At 42.3% G+C, this 22,999-nt stretch overlaps 2 protein-coding genes across 20 annotated transcripts in view; one reads left to right on the top strand and one right to left on the bottom strand.

The window, feature by feature from the left end:
• Positions 1-22,999, top strand: part of BASP1 (brain abundant membrane attached signal protein 1) — a 1,209,505-nt gene that overhangs the window by 420,883 nt on the left and 765,623 nt on the right. Inside the window, exon 1 of one of the 18 annotated variants that reach the window (XM_050794745.1) lies at positions 6,307-6,310. The exons of 14 other annotated variants lie outside the window; for them this stretch is intronic. The gene's annotated coding sequence lies outside the window, so the exon portion shown is untranslated. Of the gene's footprint in view, positions 1-6,306; positions 6,314-11,462; positions 11,468-21,722; positions 21,727-22,999 lie in introns of those variants that run through there. 3 more of the 18 variants (XM_050794715.1, XM_050794743.1, XM_050794754.1) reach the window with 3 other exon arrangements.
• Positions 1-22,999, bottom strand: part of RETREG1 (reticulophagy regulator 1) — a 150,483-nt gene that overhangs the window by 13,547 nt on the left and 113,937 nt on the right. The gene's annotated exons all lie outside the window — the stretch shown is intronic.

Here is a 22,999-nt window from a genome sequence, read left to right as displayed (position 1 = left end):
AAATGTAAGTTCCAGGGTGAAGAAAAGATGTCACTCCACATCTTTTCTTCTGGACCAAAAACAGATTCTCTCTGGGAGTTTAATAATAGTTTTAAATTGCCCAGTGATTAATTCTGAGTACCATAGGAACTCACATTTCTATAGTCTTCCAGTGAGTTTACCATTAATTTATGTCACCACAGTTCAATTTAGGTTATATGGAATTAGATAATTTGGCATGAGATGGGACATTTGATGTCAACTTTTCAAATTCCCCTATTTTATAGGTGAGGAACGTGAAATCCAAGTTTTTACAGCTAGTGTGAGGCAGAGCCAAGACCCAAGGCCAGGACTCTGGGTTTCCAATACAGTTCTAATCCTTTAAAATGTGTGCCCTCTTTAAAGGTGAATACATTCAATGACATTCTTTGAAGAGACCACGTGGCAATTCAGAACGAGAAGGAACATTTCATGTTCCTCCCCACTCTTTCCTAGAATCAGAAGAGATGAGGTGTGATCGACCAATACCAACGTGCCATCATGCAGGAGCAACCCTTTCCAGGAAAACAGAGCACTTAATGTGCAGAACCCAAATACTCAGCAGAAACCAAGATCTATGCTTAGTGCTTGGTTGACGTTTAACACAGGTGTCATCTGCACACACACACATACACACGCTGAGTTGCTACGTAATGAAACTCTAGGTTTTCCTAGAGAGCCTTATTTGGAAAACACGTAACTAGAAAAAAGATCTCCTGTGAATGCTGGGCAAGGCTTGGGGAACAGATCTTTTCCATGGTGTGTGGCTGTCTTCCCACCATCCTTGGCACTGATCACCATGCAACATAAGGCCCAACTAACATAAAAGGAGATGAAAATACCTAAGGCTTCAAAACATTTTGAGTTTGTACTAAGTTCCTAACCAAACAATACAAGTCTTCTGTGACTGACGCTCAACTAAGGGAGAAAATTCATTACCAGTAGCTTTATTAATATTTCCTCCTTAGCTTCAGAAAGAACATGTACTTTCCAAGTTCAAAGAGAAATAGGTTCTTTGGTTCATCTTTCTATACATCTTCCCTCCCTCTCCCCAGTCTTCCAGCTGTCTCTCACACTCTTGCCTTCACTAAGGAGTGAACTCACCACACACTCCAGCCACAAGATAAAGACCATTTAAGAGTCACCCCCTGATGACCATCATCCCCAACTTTCCATCCTCATAGCCAGTCCAGTTCAAGTAGTTCCCAGGGAGAAGTCACTACAAGTCCCAGCCTCTACTTGGCCATGCCATCTTTCAAATGGGCTTTGCTCAAGGATCTGTAACTGTAAACGATTCCCCAAAAAAGCCCCAGCAGATGCCATCTTGTTGAGTTTTCCTTCTTAACTAAAAACTAGTCAGGTGTTTTGATGAAGGCCATTCTGCAATCAAGCAATTCTTTATCAAGGAACCCTAAGCCAGGGCAAAGTGCTTTTTCAGCAGCTGAAGAATTTCTGGTTTTACCTGCCAGTGAAACTCTAAGGGAACAAAACATGGAAAGATGGCTCCTTGGACAAGCAGCCTCACTTTGTCCACAAAAAAAGGAGGTTTGGCTTCTCAGTAGAATTGCAAGCCAACATCCCTTCTTTCTTCCTCCCTGTCCCTATTAGAATACAATTTGTTATACACATTGCGTGGTCTGGCCAAATAAGCCCTTCGTGCAGTTCCTGAAGATGTAGTTGTGAGACACCCAGGGCACGGTTTAAGCAGCAGCTTTCTGGGCCTTACTGAAGAGACAGAGATGGAGCAGGCCTGGGGGAGGCTCAGAAATCTGCCTTTTAACAGGTGTCCCAGATGATGCTGAGGCAGGTGTTTCTTACCCTAAGAGTCACTGTGAGAAATATCCTTGATAAAGTAACATTGAATTGAAGAGGGAGACTTCTGCTTCTCGGCAAGATGGTGTGAGAGGGAGCCGATATACCCAACCCACCTGAAACAATCAAAAGGCAATAAAGAAAAAATCTATGGAACAACGATTTTCAAAAATCTGGGCATTAGGCAAGGAAGGACAGTGACTCCTCAGGGATGATAAACCAATAAGGGAGTTATGTGATCACCCAGCTCTCTGCCCTGAGTTTTCCTGGCCTGGGAGCAGAGGCAGCAACCCAGGTAACACCTGGCAACTCCCTGAGTTGAGGAGACACAGATGAGTTTCCAAAAAGGCGCTCCCAGGGGCCAGAGTTTGCAGGACCCAGTGCTGGAGAGTAGAGCACAGTGCAGAAGGAGACAAAGGGAGAGGTCTGTTGTGGGGGACTCCTGGAGTCTTCAGCTGAGGCTTGGCTGGCACAGGCGTGTGAGGAGCCCGGAGGCCAGGGAAGAGCCATCAGAAAGGACTAGAAGGAATGGTATCTTTTGCCAAGAATGACACCTGGTCCTACCAACTAGACTGAAAAACCTCAAAATTCACAGACATGGGTGGAATACTCAGAAGGGTCCTGCCTCAGTAGCAGAGAATAATCAGTCCTAAACTAAATGCAGCTCTGGTCCTAACAAGTCTTAAAAGCACACCTTAGGCCAGGTGTGGTGGCTCACGCCTGTAATCCCAGAACTTTGGGAGGCCCAGGTGGGCAGATCACAAGGTCAGGAGATCGAGACCATCTTGGCCAACATGGTGAAACCCTGTCTCTACTAAAAGTACAAAAATTAGCCAGGCATGATGGTGTGCACCTGTAGTCCCAGCTACTCAGGAGGCTGAGGCAGGAGAATCACTTGAACCTAGGAGGCGGAGGCTGCAGTGAGCTGAGATAGTGCCACTGCACTCCAGCCTGGGCAATAGAGCAAGACTCTGTCTCAAAAAAAAAAAAAAAAACAGACCTTAAAGGGATCAAACTGACTTTAAGTGATTCAACCACCATCCGTAGGATACAAAGTGGTGAATTTTGTTATGAACCAAATAACTCAGTCAAACTGGGATGTGAAGCAGTTCACTTATTTTACTTTCATGTGTATCTTTTAAATTATTGTGTACCTTTGTTCCCTTAAAAATATAGTTATCAAAACAATGTTTAAATATTCTAAGATTTGTCTTTGTGTAGTTTAATGCCTGCATAATGGAATTCTAATGCACTCTGCCGGCAGTTTCAGAATGCAGCACACAGTATACTCCATTAGGGGGTTCTGTAAGACTAAGAAATACGACACTCTTGTGCTCTTTAAAAATAGATTGTAATTCTGTAAGAGAGAACATGTGCTAGCAGCCTGTTTCATCTCTTTCACCAATAGTGTCTTTCAGCACTAGAAAAAATAACGCTGCAACAAAATGAATCTTGGCATAGAAGAAATAGCATCTCATTATCATTTAACTTCTGTTCATTTCAATAAATATGCAGTGAATGTACATTAACTGTCACCATTCCCGGCCCTGGGACTGAGAGTTGACTAAGGCACAGCCCGTAACCAATAAGTTAAAGTGTACATGTGACCCAAGAATGATTCAAAGCACACACACTCGTGATACATGAAATGTTTAAAATGGCATTTAATTGTATCTAGGGCTATTGGAGAGACATGAATTTGAAAACTAAGTTGGGGATTGGATATATGAGGAGAACTTGTTAAATGTAAGATCTTTTCACTATTGTACATTTTACAGGACAATGTTTTAGCATATACTAATGAACTTAAAAGTGTTTTTACAACCCAGTTATTTTTGAAAGCAAAAAATTATATTTTTAATATATCAAAGCTAAAATCTTTTCACGTATTTCTTGAGCTTTAGATTTGAGGAGATAATTGCCAACCAGAGAGAGGAAACCTGGAGTAGACAGAAGAAGAGAGGAAGGGAAAAAGGATATATGCGAGGCAGGGAGAGAATATGAATGAATCCTGATAATCTGGTTTGAGTTCTTGGGTCCTGTTAGGCCCAAAAGGCAAGGTGCAAAGCAAATCCACCCATGGACATCCCCCATGATTGCAGCCAATTCCCTTGTGCCTTAAGCTGGTTTCTGGCATTTGTAACACAAAATAAAGTGCCACATGTGTCAGTAGAAGCAATGGAAAATTGTTTAAAATATTTTAAATTATGAATAAACGTAACTATAAAAAAGAGTTATAAGATTACACAGATTACTATAACAGTTTTATTTAGATGGCAATTTGTAGTAGAAAGGAAAGATGCAATTAGGTTATATAATAAATCAAGCAAAGGCAGTTTGTTAACAATTAAAGGGGGTTACAGGCAGCATAAAAAAGAATAGCTAACACTCCCCAGGGATCAGGTAGTGAAGAGCATCTTGTAAACTTACTGTCTTGTTCAATCCTTAGAACCAACCTGTGAGTGATTTACTGTTCATTATTCCTGTTCAACAGATTGAGGAAGTTGAGGCCCAGATACATCAGCAATAGTGTCCAAGGTCACAGAATGAACACACAATGGAATAGGGAAGTAATACATGGAACTGGGAATGCACCTAATGTGGGGTGAGATACAGAAAAAACACTCTCTGGATTGGAACCTGGGGACTACCGCAAAGATAAGTAGGAAAGCACGTTAGGGCAGTGCCCCGGGCAGGATTATGGATCCCTAAATGCCAAGCTACACACATAGAAATCAAAATAGCTAAAAAGCGGCTTTGGTTCCCAGGTGAAACTCCTTGGTCCTAAGGCGTCTAGATTCTTATTTTCTCTCTGAACCCCTCCAGCTGTTGCTAAATTAGTACCCACAAAGTGATTCCATAATCATGAATCCAACTTCTGAAACTTAAATTACAACACGTGCCCATAATAATCATGACCATGGCAACTATCTGCTGAGCTCTCCCTGTGTGCCAGGCACTATGTTAAGCACTCTGCCTGCATTGTCCCAATGTCCTCCACGTGATCCTCCTATGACCCCATCCCCATTACAATACCCTGCAAGGTAGGGTTATCTCCATTTTACCCAAGAGAAAACTGAGGCTGAAAAGGGCTTGAAACATGGCAGATCTCCTGGTTACTGACCACAACTGTCGTATCTGGTAACATTCTTTCGTGGCAATTATCAATTGCTATTTATGACATTTGTAACACTGACTCCCTATTAGACTTTAAATTCCATAAAGGAATTCTTGGTCAGTGCTCTGTCTTCAGTAGCTAACAGAGCTTGACATCTATGAGGCACATAAAAATATTGAATGAATATAAACAGTAAACATCCAAAGAAGAAAATATCAAACATAATTAACAGTGGTTATTTAGTGGCACCATGTTTTTCATTCACTTATCTGAATGTTTGTATACATTACATGTTGGTGATAATTAGCATGCATTCCTTTATATGTATAAAAATATACAAAACAATAGACAAAAAGTTATATTAAAAATCTGGAAAACAACTGTCATCTATATGGAAGAGTTTTGTTTGTTCTTTTGTGCAAATAGGCAGTTAAAATACCTTCAAAATTAGCTAATTAGGAAATACGGGCCAGGCACAGTGGCTCACACCTGTAATCCCAGCACTTTGGGAGACAAAGGCAGGAGGATCCCTTGAGCCCCAGAGTTCACGACCAGCCTAGTCAACATGGCAACACCCCGTCTCTACTTTAAAAAAAAAAAAGAGAGGGAGGGAGGAAGGGAGAAAGGGAGAAAGGGAGAAAGGGAGAAAGGGAGGGAGGGAGGGAGGGAGGGAGGGAGGGAGGAAGGAAGGAAGGAAGGAAGGAAGGAAGGAAGGAAGGAAGGAAGGAAGGAAGGAAGGAAGGAAGGAAGGAAGGAAGGAAGGAAGGTTGGTTCATATATTCCAAGACTTTCTGCAACTGGAAATCAGTATTTCATATGAGATTTCTGCTGGCAAAACTTGAGCCTTAATGTGTTACTAGGGAATCCCTGGATCCACCAGTATCTCCTGTGGACACTGTTCCCACATGGCCCACCAGCATTTGTGATGCCAGTAGAGAACAGGACTGGGCCCTGATAAGTAGGGCAGAATGGAAAGATCGATGAATATCCAACCTTCACATGGAATATCAGAGAAAAAATGACTCCCTTTTTGGTTTTGCTTTTCAAGTTTTTGTAGGGCAACTGCACCCCACTGGAGAATATTTTCAGATAGTGTTATCCGCGCGCACACACACACACACACACACAACTATTCTTGTTAAGTTTTAACTTTTTCACATCCTTATGAATTTATAGTGCAATAATCATTTCCAAAGATGTTTTAATTTCTGTTATAATACCTCCAGAAAGTTTACATTATTTCACACTACTCATTATTTTATTTTTAATTTGTAAGAAATGGAAGGTGAAGCCAAACAATATTTTTCAGAAAGTTTGCTATGTCGCCATTCCATATTGACAAACTTAAAAAAAAAGGGGGGGGGATTTGTTATAACTTGTCACCTGGCAACCATGACAAACAGCTGCTGCAACCATCACACCTATAAATACGCTCTGGCTCGGAGATCCTTCATTCTCAGCTAGTGACTAAGGGCCTCATGCTCTCTACTGGTAGTGGACATCTGTTGATGCTAATTCCTGTTGAATTTTTCTTAGAAAGGTCAGTCAGTATCTGGTTACAGATTTTAACATTTCTTAGTGTAATGTGTTAGAATTTTTTTTTAATCCTGTGGATACTTATTATGTTCCTCTGTGTGTGGGCACTTGCATGTGAGTGTATGTAGGCAGAGAAACAAAATACAAACAGATATATTTCTCTGCATGAGCACTCACAGAATTAGAACCATGACAAAGCAAATAAGATGTGTCAACTGGAGGATTAAAAAAAGCAAACACAAGATTAAGAAATTACATAGCACTCAACTTGAAGCGTTCACTTTCTCAGGCCAATTAAGCCACGTGAGCAACTCCTCCCAAGGCCAGGGACCAGAAGGCGCCAGTGAGTGCCGGCTTTTTCTGCCTGGAGCAGCTTTCTGCCCAGAGAGCCCCACCTTCCTCAGGGCAACTTCGTGTTCTATTTGGGGCTCTCTCTTTTTTTATACCAAGTTTAAAACGAGTCAGAGATCAGCTACCTACTTTTGCGATTGACCCTTTCCACCTCCCATCTCAAACTGAGCACTGCTACTTCTCCAGGTGATCATCAATCATCCAATCCACCTAGATCATTTGGGAGGCTGACACTCAACTACCCACTACAGTATTTATTACAGATTCAAGTTTCTATGAACAAGATGCCAAGTATAAGTCATTTTTCAACGTTTTTAATTTTAATAACTAGACTTTCATAAGCCCAGGGCATGAGTAATGCAAACTCCATTACTAGCTCAGGACAAGCACCTACTTGAGACCGGCAGGAGATTCAACAACCTTTCATTTGTGAATGCCAAGATTTGCTTCAATCACTGTCCCCGAGGGCAGAAAATATTTCTACTTTATTCCTGAAGGACAGATAATATCAGATAGCCAAGAAACACTCCTCAGGGAAAACAAAACTGTTACTGTGAAGCAGGTTTGCTAATTTAGATGTAAGCCTTTTCTTGCATTCCACTTAGGACCCACAATTTCCAATGAATTTCAACCCAGGGTTTACTGTAGTTGGAGTCAAAAGTAAATGTCCCTTCCCTGTATTGTAACATTTGGCCTACTTATATGAAACCTGTGACGATACTAAAAAATATGCTTCCTACAGCACAAAAAAAGTCATTAACAATATCGTTCCTAATTTTGCTTTTTAGAGATGGTACCCATCACACTGGGCCTGAGCACCAGGTATATACAACTCAAACACTGAATTTTCAAGTTTCTCCAAAGTGCTTTTATTATGAAGGCCAATTCAATTTACTTTTGTTTGGAGAATCAACGTCTGTAATAAAAAGCAATAACCTGGAAGATAGCAAACCTGCAGTGACTATCGCAGCACATGGATATATTCAGTCAAGATGAGATATTCAGTCAAGTCAAGGGCTGTTTAATTAGGTCTTGTTCCAAACTTAGTCCTTTAAAGAGTATATCTCATTTATCTTCACATAAATAATCAGAGGCTTTTAAAGGAATACACTCTTACTAAGAGAATCAGACCCTTATCAGTCAACAGAAAAAAATGACAATGCTTGCTAAACTTGCCCTTAGTCTCTCTCAATAGCAGATTTTGAGAATAAGCTATTATGTAAATAGTACATGTATTAATGGTAAATTAATAAATATAATATTCAACAACAGTATGCAGGGAAGATGGGTATGGGTATGAACTTGGGATTACAGATGACACAAACAAGAAATGGTAGAAAGTTAATGATATGGTTTGAATCTGTGTCTCCACGAAATCTCATGTTGAATTGTAGTCCCAAGTGTTGGAAGTGGGGCCTGGCGGGAGGTGGTCAAATCAGGGGACAGACTCTCATAAATGGTTTAGTACCATCCCCTTGGTGCTGTGCTCATGACGGTGAGTTCTCAAGAGATCTGGTTGTTTAAAAAGTGTGTGGCACCTATCCCCTCTCTCTCTTACTCCTGCTCTGGCCATGTAAGACATGCCTTGCTTCCTCTTTGCCTTCTGCCATGATTGGAAGCTTCCTTAGGCCTCCCCAGAAGCAGAAGCCGCTATGCTTCCTGTAGAGCCTACAGAACCATGAGCCAATTAAAATTCTTTTCCTTACAGATTACACAGTCTCCAATATTTCTTTATAGCAGTGAAAGAACAGACTAATACAGAAAATTGGTACCAAAGAGTGGGGGCATTGCTACAAAGATATCTAAAAATGTGGAAGCAGCTTTGAGACTGGGTAATAGGCAGAAGTTGCAAGAGTTTGGAGAGCTCAAAAGAAGACAGAGAGATGAAGGAAAATTTGGAACATCCTGGAGACTTGAATGGTTGTAGCCATTTGTATTGCTATGCTGGTAGCGATATGGAAGGTGAAGACCAGGCTGATGAAGTCTCAGGTGGAAATGAGGATCTTACTGGGAACTGGAGCAAAGGTCACTTTTACTATGCCTTAAGCAAGGCAACTGGCTGCATTGTGTCCCTGCCCTGTGAAACTCTGAACTTAAGAGTGATGATTTAGGGTATCTGGTGAAAGAAATTTCTAAGCAGCAAGGCGTTCAAGATTCAGCCTGGCTGCTTCTAAAAACTAATGCTCATATGTGTGAGCAAAGAAATGATGTGTAACTGGAACTTACATTTAAAAGGAAAACAGACCAAAAAAGTTTGAAAAATTTACAGCCTGGCCATGTGGTAGAAAAGAAAAGCCCATTTTTTAGGGGAGGAATTCAAGCAGGCTGCAGATATTTGCAGAAGTAAAAAAGAGCCAAGTACAAATAGCCAAGTCAACAGGGAAAAAGCCCCATTGTCAAATGCATTTCAAAGACCATCTAGCAACCCCTCCCATCACAGACCCAGAGGCCTAGGAGGACAGAATGGTTTTTGTGGGCCAGGCCCAGGCCACCTCTGCCCTGAACAGCCTTGGGACACTGCTCCCTACATCCCAGTCATTCCGGTTCCAACTATGGCTCAAAGGTATGCCCAGGTACAGCTTGGACTGCTGCTTCAGAGGGTGCAAGCCATAAGCCTTGGTGGCTTCCATGTGGTGTTAAGCCTGTAGGTGCACAGAGTGCAAGAGTTGAGGCTTGGCAGCTTCTGCCTGGATTTCAGAGGATGTATGGAAAAGCCTGGGTGTTCAGGCAGAGGCCTGCTGCAAGGGTGGCACCCTCAAGGAGAATCTCTACTAAGGCAATGGAGAGGAGAAACATATGGTTGGAGCCCCCATATGAAGTCCCCACTGGGGCACTGCCTAGTGCAGCTGTGAGAAGAGGGCTACCATTCTCCAGACTCCAGAATGATAAGTCTACCAGCAGCTTGCACCCTCAGGCTGGAAAAGTCACAGGCACTCAGCACCAGTCCATGAGAGCAGCTGCAGGGGCTGAACCCTGGAAAGCCACAGGGCAGAGATGCCCAAGGACTTGGGAACCCATCCTTCACACAAGTGTGCCCTGCATATGTCACAGAGAGTCAAAGGAGATTATTTTGGAGCTTTAAGATTTAATGACTGACCAGCCAGGTTTCAAACTTGCATGGGACTTTTTGCCTCCTTAGTTTTGACCAATTTCTTCCATTTGGAACAGGAATATTTACCCAATGCCTGTACCCCATTGTATCTTGGAAGTAACTAACTTGTTTTTTATTTTACAGGCTCATGGGGGTAAGGGACTAACCTTGTCTCAGGTAGAACTCTGTACTTTTGAATTTTGAGTTAATGCTGGAATAAGTTAAGGTTTTGGGGAGACTATTTGGAAGCATGATCGTATTTTGAAATGTGAGAAGGACATGAGATTTGGGGAGCCAGGGGCCAAATGATATGCTTTGGATCTGTGTCCCTGCCCAAAGCTCATGTTGAATTGTAATCCCCAGTGTTTGGGGTGGGGCCTAGTGGGAAGTGATTGGATCACACGGTCCGATTTCTCATGAATGGCTTAGTGCTATGAAATACCTGAGACTGGATAATTTATAAAGAAAAGAGGTTTAACTGGCTTACGGTTCTGCAGGCTGTACAAGAAGCACAGCAGCTACTGCTTGCTATATATTAAAAATACCTTCTATATAACAGAAGGGATCAACTCGGAATTCTGTTATGAATCAACTCATTAGCAAATGAAATTAATGTTCTTGTAACCATTTATGCTAAAGAATGTAGGGCTATAGTAATACACAAATCACAGTAGCATGGCCACCACAGATGATACTGGGAGGCCATTCGGGGGTCTGACTAATCCACATGAGGAATCTGGGTTTCTCTGCTTGTAAAATAAGGAGCTGAATGTTAACCTTTTTTGGATCATGGCCCTCTTTGAAATATCTGTAGATCCTTATGGCTGCAGTCTTCACTGATGTTATCTTTCCTTAGCAAAGCCAGTAAAATATAGAACTAGAAATTCTGTGTTTAATCAAAGCAAGGATCTCTGATTTCACTGGAAACAAAAATGGGGGTTAAAACGCAAAGGCAAATTTATGAGAAACAATGGTTGCTGCTACATGTCAGGGCCTAATTACCTGGCAGTAATTAAATCTTCCTTTCTCATTTTCATCATGGGGCTTAACAAGGCTATTATAACCTGTCCTTATATATTGCAAATAATGGTCACTTCCAAGCTACTTTTTAAATATCAGATAGCATCCTCCTTCCCTTATCTAGAATGGTATAGATTAGTTATTAATTCCAAAGCATATTAAAGAGAGACTGGTATTTGAGTCAGGTGTGACAAGACAAAAATTTTTTAAAAAGAGATGGTATGGCCAGGCACAGTGGCTCACACCTGTAATCCCAGCACTTTGGGAGGCTGAGGCAGGCAGATCATGAGATCAGGAGATCAAGACCATCCTGGCTAATGGTGAAACCTCGTCTCTACTAAAAATACAAAAAATTGGCTGGGTGTGGTGGTGGGCGCCTGTACTCCCAGCTACTTGGGAGGCTGAGGCAGGAGAATGGCATAAAACCAGGACGCAGAGCTTGCAGTGAGCCAAGATCACGCCACTGCACCCCAGTCTGGGTGACAGAGCAAGACTCCGTCTCAAAAAAAAAAGGGGGGGGATAGTAGGAACATTCTTAGACTCAGGGTATAAGTTGAGTGCTGACTGGGGACTAACAAACCTAGCAGTCCACCGCTGTGGTATTCGATTCAATCCAATAAATCTTCACTTAGGTGTGGGGACTCAGGGGGTTATCAAATTGCCAATTGATTTAGGGCTTCAAACAAATTGATGTATTAGGCATGTTTCTAGTTTTATTTATTTAAAAAAGGAGCAAGAATTTAATGATAGAAGTCAAATCCAAGTAAAGGATCATTCTAAACTTTTCTGCTCAACCCCCACAAACCTTTTTAGTTTTGTCCACACTTTAAAAAAAAAAAAAGTAGCATTAGCAACTTGCTCCTACTCTCTCCAATGCATTTAACTTAATTTTCATAAACAGCTATATGTATTAAAATATAGGTTTTCCTATCATATCAAATGTCAAAGCAACAGTGGTCTAAATAAGAGACGAGTTCATTTCTCCCCTATGTCACAGCAGAGCATAGAGGTCCCAGGCTGATATGGGACATCCATAATGTTGGAGACCCAGGCCCTTTCCATCTCATTGCTCAGACACTGTCAAATCACACTGCCACCCCATGGACCTTTCCCCATCCACACTGCTACCAGCAGGAAGGGGTAAAAAGAAGCCAAGATAAGTCCCTTTTCTCTTTAAAGTCATGGCCTACAAGTTGCCTGTGCAACTTCCATTCTCCTCCCACTGGCTGGAACATAGAAACATGGCCATGCCTACTTGCAAGAAAGTCTAGGAAACATAGTTCAATTGCTGGTGGCCACCACCCAGCTGAAACTTAGAATTCCACTACACAGAAAAGAAAGGGAAGCTGGGTATTTTGGAACAACCAACAGAATCTGCCACAACAATTCTCTTTTTGATCCCTTATTTCATCAGTTTACATAATTGTATGCAATTACAATGGAAACAATGGGCACAAAGAGATTTGAGAATAAACACAACAGATTCAGCAAGCACACAACTCAAATGGTAGAAGCCGTGAGATACAGAGTAGGAGTAGGCAAACATTTTCTGTAAAGGGACAGATAGTAGGTATTTTTGGCTTTGTTGGCTATACAACTCTGCCACTGTAGCAAGAAGGCAGCCATAGACAATATGAAAATGAAATAACATGGTTGTGATCCAATAACTTCATATACAAAAATCAGGCTGCAGGGTGGATTTGGGCCCAGGCATAGGAATCTGCTAGTTCAGGGTGTCATAGGTTCAGACACATGGCTATACAAAGGTGATGAAAATCACTAATTCCACAAGCTACTAGGAACTATTAAGAGAGCTTCTAGTCTAATAGCACCTCCCATTTATTGAGCACACACCAAGTGCTAGGCATGACATTAGGAGCTTTATTATTATCTCTAATCCTCACAACAATCTGATGAAGTGGGTAAAATGCCTCCATTTTCCAGATAAGAAAGCAGACACAGCCAAGAAGATGCAACCAGGATCAGAACCCAGTCTTTCCAGTCTCAATCCACCAGCCTCCAACGCCCATTCTCTTCCAGATGAAACAAGTTCTTCTATGGAAGTTGGATGAAAAATTTTCCTTTGGCTAGCAATAAGTGAAATAAATGCACACAATTTCTTGTCACACTACTGGCAAAGCTGCTATGTCAGATTTGACATGTAAAGTATTACAATGACAAAGGCTTTCCTCTGATCTTAAAATAGCCCCTGCCTAGCAGTTAACCCGGGCTTTAGCAGGGAGGCACCTAACCTTCAGATTTTCCTGGGTAAAGTTGCCAAGGTCATAAGCTTCACAACATTGGTAACTAATAGGGGTGGGGGGGATAAAAGTCAAGGTCCCATCAACATCACTGACCACTTATAATGTCTTTGAAAGTTTATCTAAATAAAGAGAAGGATTATCACCCTCTGTCCTCATCTCAGGATAGGCATGTACCATTCCACCATTGCCATGCATGGCAGACCACACTAATGTGTCATAGTACTCTTTCCAGAAAATTCCCAACAAGGCCTCATGATCCTATTAGAGCTTCAGGCACCATTTCCAGTTTATAGGAGTTGGCATGAGAGAATGAAGTCATCAAACCCTCAACACTTGCCTTATGGGACACAACAGCTTCCAATTTTCCCCTCAACTGTGCCCAAAAAAAAGGAATGATCAGTTACCTCCTTTATCATCATTGCCAATGTTTGCTGTACCTTAGTTTATTGAGCAAATCTCTTGTTTCAGCAAGCAAGTCAATTCATTCGCGGTTTATGATTTCTCTATGCATTCATTTTATAATAAAGTCTATCTCAAAGCCTTCCTGAGCACAAACAAATATGCTTCCAAAAGGAAGTTTTCACAATATTTCAGAATGCAGAAACTATGACTACAGTCATGCATCATTTACCAATGGGGATATGTTCTAAGAAATGCATCATTAGGCTATTCTGTCACTGTGTGAACACCAAAGAGTGTACTTACACAAACCTGGATGGGATAGCCTACTACACACCGAGGCTACAGGGTACAGCCTATTGCTTCCAGGCTACAAACATGTACAGCACACTGCTGTACTGAATACTGCAGGCAATTATAACACAATGGTAAGTATCTGTGCATCTAAACATAGAAAAGGTACAATAAAAATATAGAATAAAAGATTTTTTAAAATGGGGCCGGCACAGTAGTTCACGCCTATAATCCCAATACTTTGGGAAGTCGAGGCAGATGGATTGCTTGAGTTCAAGAGTTCAAGACCAGCCTGGACAACATGGCAAAACCCAATCTCTACAAAAAATACAAAGATTAGCCAGCATGGTGGTGCATGCCTGTAGCTGCAGCTACTCAGGAGGCCGAGGCAGGAGGATCAGTTGAGCCCAGGAGGTCGAGGCTGCAGTGAGCCAAGATCGTGCCAATGCACTCCAGCCTGGGCAACACAGCGAGACCCTGTCTCAAAAAAAAAAAAAAAAAATGATGCACCTATATAATGTACTTACCACGGATGGAGCTTGTGGGACTAGAACTTTCTCTGGGTGAGTGAGTGAGTGATGAGTGAATGTGAAGGCCTAAGACATTACTGTGCACTACTGCAGACTTTACAAATGCTGTACATTTACTGAGTTAAATTCTTTAAATTTTTCTTCCATAATTGCCTTAGCTTACTGTAACTTTTTTACTGAATAAACTTTTTAACTTTTTTAAGTTTCTGACTCTTGTAATAACGCTTAGCCTAAAACACATTGTATAGCTGTACAAAAACATTTTCTTTCTTTTTATCTTTGTTTTAGAAGCTTTTTACTATTTTTAATTTTTTTTTTTTTTTTTTTTTTTTTAACTTTTTAAACATTTTTGTTAAAAACTAAGACACAGACACACACATTAGCCTTGGCCTACCCAGGGACAGGATGATGAAGACATCACCAGGCAACAGGGACTTTTCCACTCCAGTGTAATCTTATGGAACCAATGTCATATACGCGGCCATGTCTTTATGTGGCGCATGACTGTATTTAGAATTAACGTTCGGTTTACTTCAATCATGGAGGCTACCCCAGTCACTTTGGAGGAAAAGTTACCCACCACTAATGTTATAAGCTACTCCAGAAACATATATGTGCCATATAATTTGTGATTCCTGGAGAGAATGTTCAAAGCAATAGAAACTAGTAATTTCTAAGAAACATAAACACACTTTTAACCCCCTTACCTAATCTAAAATAGAGTTTATAATTTTTAGAGGTATCATATTAAGATTCTGCACCAATAGATGGGTTTGTTTTCTTTTCAAAATGAAGCACTTGCTTACAATTCAACCAAACCATCACCATGCGATGTCACTTCCTGAGTCAGAGTATTATTTGTGCGCAGCTCCTTCTGTTTTGTTTACATGGCTAGCAAGGAGGCCATTCCTGATGTAATTACCATGTGACACTCATTCACCACCACCAGCATCCTGTGTGGGTGTCTGCCCACCTCTGGGAATGCCAGGCTTCACCAGTGAAACACTTGCATGTTGAGGACATAGCAACCCTTCATAAATCACTGTTACTAGTGAGAGAACATTCTGAGCTTCCATCCTTTCCCTCAACTGTTCCCATATCAGGCACTCACAACCACAATCCTCCCTTCCAAAGTAAAGAATCTGCAGTCTGGTAATTTCCCCCCTGCCCCCAATGACACAACTAAGGGCCACAGAGCAATCTTTTATACCCTCCATGGTATTTACCCAGCGGGTAACAATTACACCTAGGGCAGGCCAACTCTGCAAAAATGAGGCTGAAGCAGGACAGAGGTTGTGGCCTGGCCTGAAAGACCATGGAAGCCTCCCTTTAAGATGGTCATTTCTTCCATCTCCCTAATGAGAGGATGACCTTGTCCATATGAAGTGGAGCAACACAACTGTCCTCTTGACATATGCACAGAGCCCATGGGCTTCTCCCAGGACAGCTGGGACATTCCCTACACCACCGTTGCCCAACTTCTGCCTCAGGATACTTTGTGATCTACATGAATTGCAATGCATTGCTACATCCAGGTTTTGCCTCGTGACTTTATCAATTTGGGATTCAGTGACAGCAGGTGCCAGGGTTTTAAGAAAGCAGTTCACTGGTGTGATGGTACAAGGAGAGCAAAGAGAGAGATGAGAGAATGGGTGAATGAGAGATTGTGAGGCTAAAGAACATGAAGGGAAAAAGAAGAAGAAGGTCATGTGGAAGAAGACCATACAGGAGTGCATTCCAGAGGGTTCTACACACTTGCTAGAGGAGAGCTGAAATTTTACCTCCAAACCTCCAAATGGCTCAATCAGAAATGGAAATAGGACCAGTCAGAAGATTCAGAGTGCTCAAAAGACTAAAGCAAACCAACTGCACAAAAGACATATGCATGCCCTGAGCCTGAAATTCACTGTGTGGGTACTCATCTCTCTATAAGATGCACTGGGCAGACATCCTTGCTTTCCCCCTAAAGAGTAAATACTTTCACTCAGCATGGTCCATGGCATAAGATCAATGTTCATATGTGTTAAAGCAATCTTAGGAAGGGTCAAAACAAGATGAACCAACCACAAAGAGCCCATAGACCCTCTGGACCAGACTGAGCAGGAATGCACTCTGGAACTGTTTGGGGAGTTGGAGCTTCTCCTAAAAAGGGGCCCCAGGTAACTTTGCACACCCCCTAAAGGAGACTACCACCTAGAGAGAGTGGGTAGACCACACATTAAGGACCTGCCCTATATATTATGTCTGGCAATCAGGATTTTCTCTAGGGGCAAACCACAGATGGTTTGAGATGTTTTCACTCAGTGTGACCTATTTTGTATTGCTTAAGGAAATGTATAACTCATGTATCATTATTATTACTGTTAACAACTACTTCTGAGGACTTAATGAGCCATTCACTAAAGTGAATAGTTAACGTGGCTTACCATATTTAATCTATAGAACAAATCTATAAAGTAGGTATTATTATCCCCATTTTGCAGATGACAAAATGAAATTCAGAGAGGTTAAGTAGCTTACCCCAGGTCACCCAGCTAGTACCTGATGAGGCTGAGATTTGCAGCCAAGAGTAAAAACAGCATTGCATCATTCTAAAACCCATGTTCATAGTCACCCAGCAGAATGGTTACAATGGTTAAAATCGTTCAGTGTTCGTTCAGTGTTTACACTTTAAAATACAAGCTTCAATTAACTGGGAAGTTATTCCATGTAGAAGAGCTTATTCATCAAGCGACTACGCATCATTCTGTTAGGGAAAGAGGTCACTGGCCTGCAAATTTTTTTTTTTTTTTTTTTTTTTTTTTGGCACGAAGTCTCTCTCTGTTGCCCAGGCTGGAGTGCAGTGGTGTGATCTCGGCTCACTGCAACCTCCGCCTCCCAGGTTCAAGCAATTCTCCTGCCTCAGCCTCCCAAGTATCTGAGACTACAGGCATGTGCCGCCATGCCTGGCTAAATTTTTTGTATTTTTAGTAGAGACAAGGTTTCACCATGTTGGTCAGGCTGGTTTCGAACTCATGACCTCAAATGATCCACCTGCCTCAGCCTCCCAAAATGCTGGGATTACAGGCGTGAGCCACCGTGCCCAGCCTGGCCCGCATTTTTTTAAGAGCACAGAGAGCACCAGATGGCAAGTACTACCAGAGATATCCTTTCCACTAACAAATGATAACATTTCATAGTCATAAATATTAAGTAAGCATTTTTTTCTCTTTCAGTTAGTTGTAAATTAAAGCCCAATTTCTTTGGCATTCTTCCCAAGGGAAAAGTGAGCTCTATGTCCCTTCCCCTCTAATCAGGGCTCTTGGGCTGCCTGACCAATTGAATATGGTGGGAATGATGCTGTCCCAGCTTCTGGGCCCAGGCCGTAAGAAACAGGCAATAATAAAGGTGGGTTAATCCAAAGGATAGGATATTTTTGCAGGCATTTAAAAATGCTTCCAATATGGCTAGATGCCACTGAGACATGCTGGTGAGAGAAAAAAAGCAGCAGACAAAATTGTACATATGAGATACTTATTATAACTTTGCCAAGAAAATATATTCAGTAAGAACCAGAAGACAGTATAACAGTATTTTTTCGGGCATTAAGATTACAGTTGATCTCTTTGCCATTATATATATATATATATATATATATTTTTTTTTTTTTTTTTTTTTTTTTTTTTTTTTTGTGAGACGGAGTCTCGCTCTGCCGCGCAGGCTGGAGTGCAGTGGCCGGATCTCAGCTCACTGCAAGCTCCGCCTCCCGGGTTCACGCCATTCTCCTGCCTCAGCCTCCCGAGCAGCTGGGACTACAGGCGCCCGCCACTGCGCCCGGCTAGTTTTTTGTATTTTTTAGTAGAGACGGGGTTTCACCGTGTTAGCCAGGATGGTCTCGATCTCCTGACCTCGTGATCCGCCCGTCTCGGCCTCCCAAAGTGCTGGGATTACAGGCTTGAGCCACCGCGCCCGGCCTTGCCATTATATTTTTTTCCCAATACTATTTTTATCTTCCCAAATGAACAGCTATAACATCCTTTAGTGGGAAAATTGTTTAAAGAGACATTGTTTTTAAAATATACAAATAGTAGTGTATCAGGCTTGCTCTCAGACAAGACTTCATGTCCACATAGTTTCTGCCGGACCCAGATTAGCCCACTGTGGAGAAGCAGCAAGATGCTCTAATGTATTTAGACACAGATTTGTCATAAAGAGACAAGAGGCGGGGAATAAAGGGAAGCCCACACAATTAGGCTTTTGTCCTGTCAGTCACCAGGGACAGACCCTCCCCATGGCCACCCATAGCAGCTGCAGCCCTCCTTGGGTATGGTAAACCAGAGAAACCTTCATCACATTTTATGAACAGCAGAAAAGAATTAGTCACTCTGTGTTTAGAAAACAGAAATCAGCTTTCACAGGGGTGTGATTACAGGAAACTCACTGGGGCACTGCAAGGGTTTAGGAAGCACACCACTTATTAACTGGTGATTCAGATATCTCACGCAAAACAAACTCAACAAACTCTCTTGCATCAAAAAGATTGCATTGTTCTACATGTTCTTAATCAGTTTTAAATATTAGCCCAGCTGGGACAAATAGAATTTCAAAAGTGGTACACATTTCCCATATCTAAGAGACATTTTCCATGACTATCATAGAAGAGTGGAAGAAAAATAAATAATTTCATAGGCCAGGTGCGGTGGCTCACACCTGTAATCCTAGCACTTTGGGAGCCTGAGGTGGGTGGATCACGAGGTCAGGAGTTCAAGACCAGCCTGGCCAAGATGGTGAAACCCCCATCTCTACTAAAAATACAAAAAAATTAGCTGGGCGTGGTGGTGGGCACCTGTAATACCAGCTCCTCGGGAGGCTGAGGCAGAGAATTGCTTGAACCCGGGAGGCAGAGGTTGCAGTAAGTCAAGATCGCACCACTGCACTCCAGACTGGGTGACAGAGCAAGACTCCGTCTCAAAAAAAAAAAAAAAATACAAAAAGAAAACTAAATCATTCCTTCTACAAACTTTTGCTAAATGTCTATTATACCTTAGGGATATGTAAATGAAGGCGCCACAGCACAGTTAGAATTAAATGCTCACTCTTGTGTTGGCCCACAATCAGTGGTGTATTGGGACTGACCTCCGCAGGCTCATGAGGGCCAATATTTTGATTCTCTTTCCAGCTCTACTGTTTTTTATTTTAATTTTTATTTTAAGTTCTGAGGTACATGTACAGGATGTGCAGGTTTGTTACATAGGTAAATGTGTGCCATGGTGGTTTGCTGCACCTATCAACCCATCACCTAGAATTAAGCCCGGTATGCATTAGCTATTTTTCCTAATGCTCTCCCTCCCCCCAACCCATCCCCCAAGAGGCCCCAGTGTGTGTTCTTCCCCTCCCTGCATCCACGTGTTCTCACTGTTCAGTTCCCACTTACAAGTGAGAACACGTGGTGTTTGATTTTGTGTTCCTGCATTAGTTTGCTGAGGATAATGGCTTCCAGCTCCATCCATGTCCCTGCAAAGGACACAATCTTATTCCTTTTTATGGCTATATAGTATTCCATGGTGTATATATATGTACCACATTTTCTTTATCCAGTCTATTGTGGATGGGCATTTGGGTTGATTCCATGTCTTTGCTATTGTGAATAGTTCCAGCTCCACTTTTAGTGACCTCACGTGGTGATGTGAAACCAACCGCAGTGGGAGTATTTACATGACAGGAATCAGCAAATGCTAAAAATCAGGCATTCTCTACCACAGAGAGCAGATTCCATGACATTCACCATCACACCGCTGCCTGCACGGCCCAGTGAAGGACTCTTATATACCTCTCCCACTTCAGCCACTCTCTCCTTTCTCCTTGGGTGCCAACCCTACTGACCTTTCTGTGCCCACACTGCCCTTCTTTCTAAGTGCTAAACACATCTAGGGCATTGCAACCACGTAACAGCTATAGATGTGTCTAACTGCACAGGATCCTCAGGAATCAACCACTTGCCTTCAAATCACAACGTCCTCACTTCACAGCTGTGTGAACTTTGTTTACTTCACCTCTCTGTACCTGTTTCAAAACCAAAGGCCACATATGACCTTTGTAAACATACAAAAGATGAAATACGCTGGCTCATAAGAATCCCAACTGCACCCTGGTCAGGCTCCTGCGCCAGGCTTTTCTCCTCCTCACCCGATTTTTTAAAGAAATGGTATTATCAATGATAGGCTTTGTCAATGTAAAATTAAGCCTAAAATCTGGCTAATCTGAATTATTAAAACATCTGGATTACAGAATATATTTAAGTCAATTTCTTTTAAACTTCCAAGAATAAAATTCAGTGCAATTATGAATGACGTTTTGGCTTTAAAAGTGCTTTGGTGGTCTTCAACACAATAACCTTCCTGTACCCAGAACACACATGTATGGCAACCCTACTGCTCCAGCAGTCACAAGAGGCCTGCGAGGAGCCAAAACTGGTATTACTAAGTTCCAGTTGTGTGGACTCAGTGGCCTTTGCAGACAAACTTTTCAGTCCTTACTGTACGACAAGTCCAGTAGGATGTTTCACAGGGGCCTGGATTAGCAGGTGACATTCTGCTGTTAATCCCCTCCCCCAGCCTGCACACCAGGTACTCTCCCACATGACCATTTTAAGTTTTCATTTCCTCAGCCCCTATTATCTGAAATATTCTTGCTTACTTATTTTTCACCTTGGGGTCTGTCTCTACACCTGGGCTGTGTGCTCCATGACAGCAGGGGCCTGACGTCACCCTAGCTCCTGGCACTGCAGCTGGCTGACATTGGGAGCACCATAAAGCCCTACCAAGTGAAGCAATGAACATGTGAACACAATTATTCGGGAAGTCATCCGGAAAGCGCTTCCACAAGAAGATGCATGAAGAGCTCCATCTTGGTGCCTAGAGTCCCCCTCCCTTCAGGACAGCTGGAACAGGGACCATCCCCCTTTCCATACCCCTCAGCCCAGGCTGCTTGCTGAAGGCGTCAGAGGCCCTCCCAGGCCCCGGCTCCAAGGTGGGGCCAAGGAACCATTGCAGAGCCAGGCCTCTGGCCAGGGTACATGTTTCTTCCTATTTCTTGACTTTGTCTGCTGCCCTAGTCGCTGCCCCCATTATTCTTTCCATCTTCTCTGGCCCCTGAGGCTCCCTGTTTGGGCTTCTGCCTTCCTCGCCTGCTTCAGAGTGGCACTCAGGTTCACCCTCTCCCCTCGTCTCTTGACCTTGGAAAAGGGCATGGAGTCTCCAGAGGCTCCTACTAAGACACATATTGCTGACAAAAGATAAACCACAAGGAGGGGGGGTCTCTCCTGGACCTGCCCCCTCTCAGGCCGTTGGTTCACCAAGTCCATTTGGTGAATATCGAATGGTGCCTCGGGGCCATGAGACCGGGTCACACACAGCAGTTTGCCCTACACCGGATACACTTAAGAAGCTGCTGAGCATTTGGCTTCCACTGATTTTTTAAAAACCAAACTGAGATTTAGCTCACTGATGGTTCCAGAGCAATGTACGACATCAAGTGCCAAAATGGGACTAAAGTCACATGAAGAAGCCTCAGTGTGAGACTCAACTAGAACCTGCTGCAATCAAGCTCTAAGAATGCACTTTGTCCGCAGATAAACAACTTCCAACAGTTATTTCTCTTTCAGACAAGGCACCAAAAGACTTGTCCAAAGGCATTTTGTCTCAAAGGTAGCAAAAGTCAAATTCCTTTTCCACTGCAATCTTTTTATTTATTTATTTATTTATTTATTGAGACAGGGTCTTACTCTGTCACCCAGGTTGGAGTACAGTGGTCTGATCATGGCTCACTGCAATCTCCACTTCCTGGGCTCAGGTGATCCACCTCAACCCCCCCGGTGCACACACCTGGCTAATTTTTTGTATTTTTTTGTACAGACAGAGTCTCCCTATGTTGCCCGGACTGGTCTCAAACTCTTGGACCCAAGGGATCCTCCTGCCTTGGCCTTCCAAAGTGCTGGGATTACAGGTGTGAGCCACAGCACCTGGCCAGTTGTAATCTTTTATTTCTAGCCTAGCTCTAAACATTCCCCCTGTATGGGTTGCCCCTTCTTTCTGCACAGATAGAGGAAAAAACAAATGTATGAAGATAAAGTATATTGTATAGAAAACCACCAATAGGTAAAAGCTTAAAGTTATCAAAATTAAAACTACAAGTAGCGGGGGAGGTGGCACAGGAATATGCTACCTCAATGGAGGAGTCATCTCCCATTTTCAATCCAATACATTACTAATCCTTGGTAATAATAATCATTATATGTGTGTATAATATATAGTTATGTGTGTATAGTTATATAATATCTATATACTCTTATCTGTTTACCGCTGTTAACCAGCATTCTTAGAAAAATTTCTTATGTTTGTTTAGTATATATCACAAAATGTTGGTTCAAAATATTTATCAATAATTACTACTTAATTGTGAAAATATCGCATTATATTAAAGCAACCCTAATCACATTTCTGCCAAATCTCTCCCTTCTTTCAACCTCTAAAATGAGTAGGCCCCAGAAATATGTACTGCACATATCAAATAGCTTATCAATACATTT

This window comes from Macaca thibetana, chromosome 6, assembly GCF_024542745.1.
Source record: "Macaca thibetana thibetana isolate TM-01 chromosome 6, ASM2454274v1, whole genome shotgun sequence".
Lineage (NCBI taxonomy): Eukaryota > Metazoa > Chordata > Mammalia > Primates > Cercopithecidae > Macaca > Macaca thibetana.
Note: the sequence above shows the minus strand (reverse complement) of the source record. Positions and strands in the feature narration are given on the sequence as shown.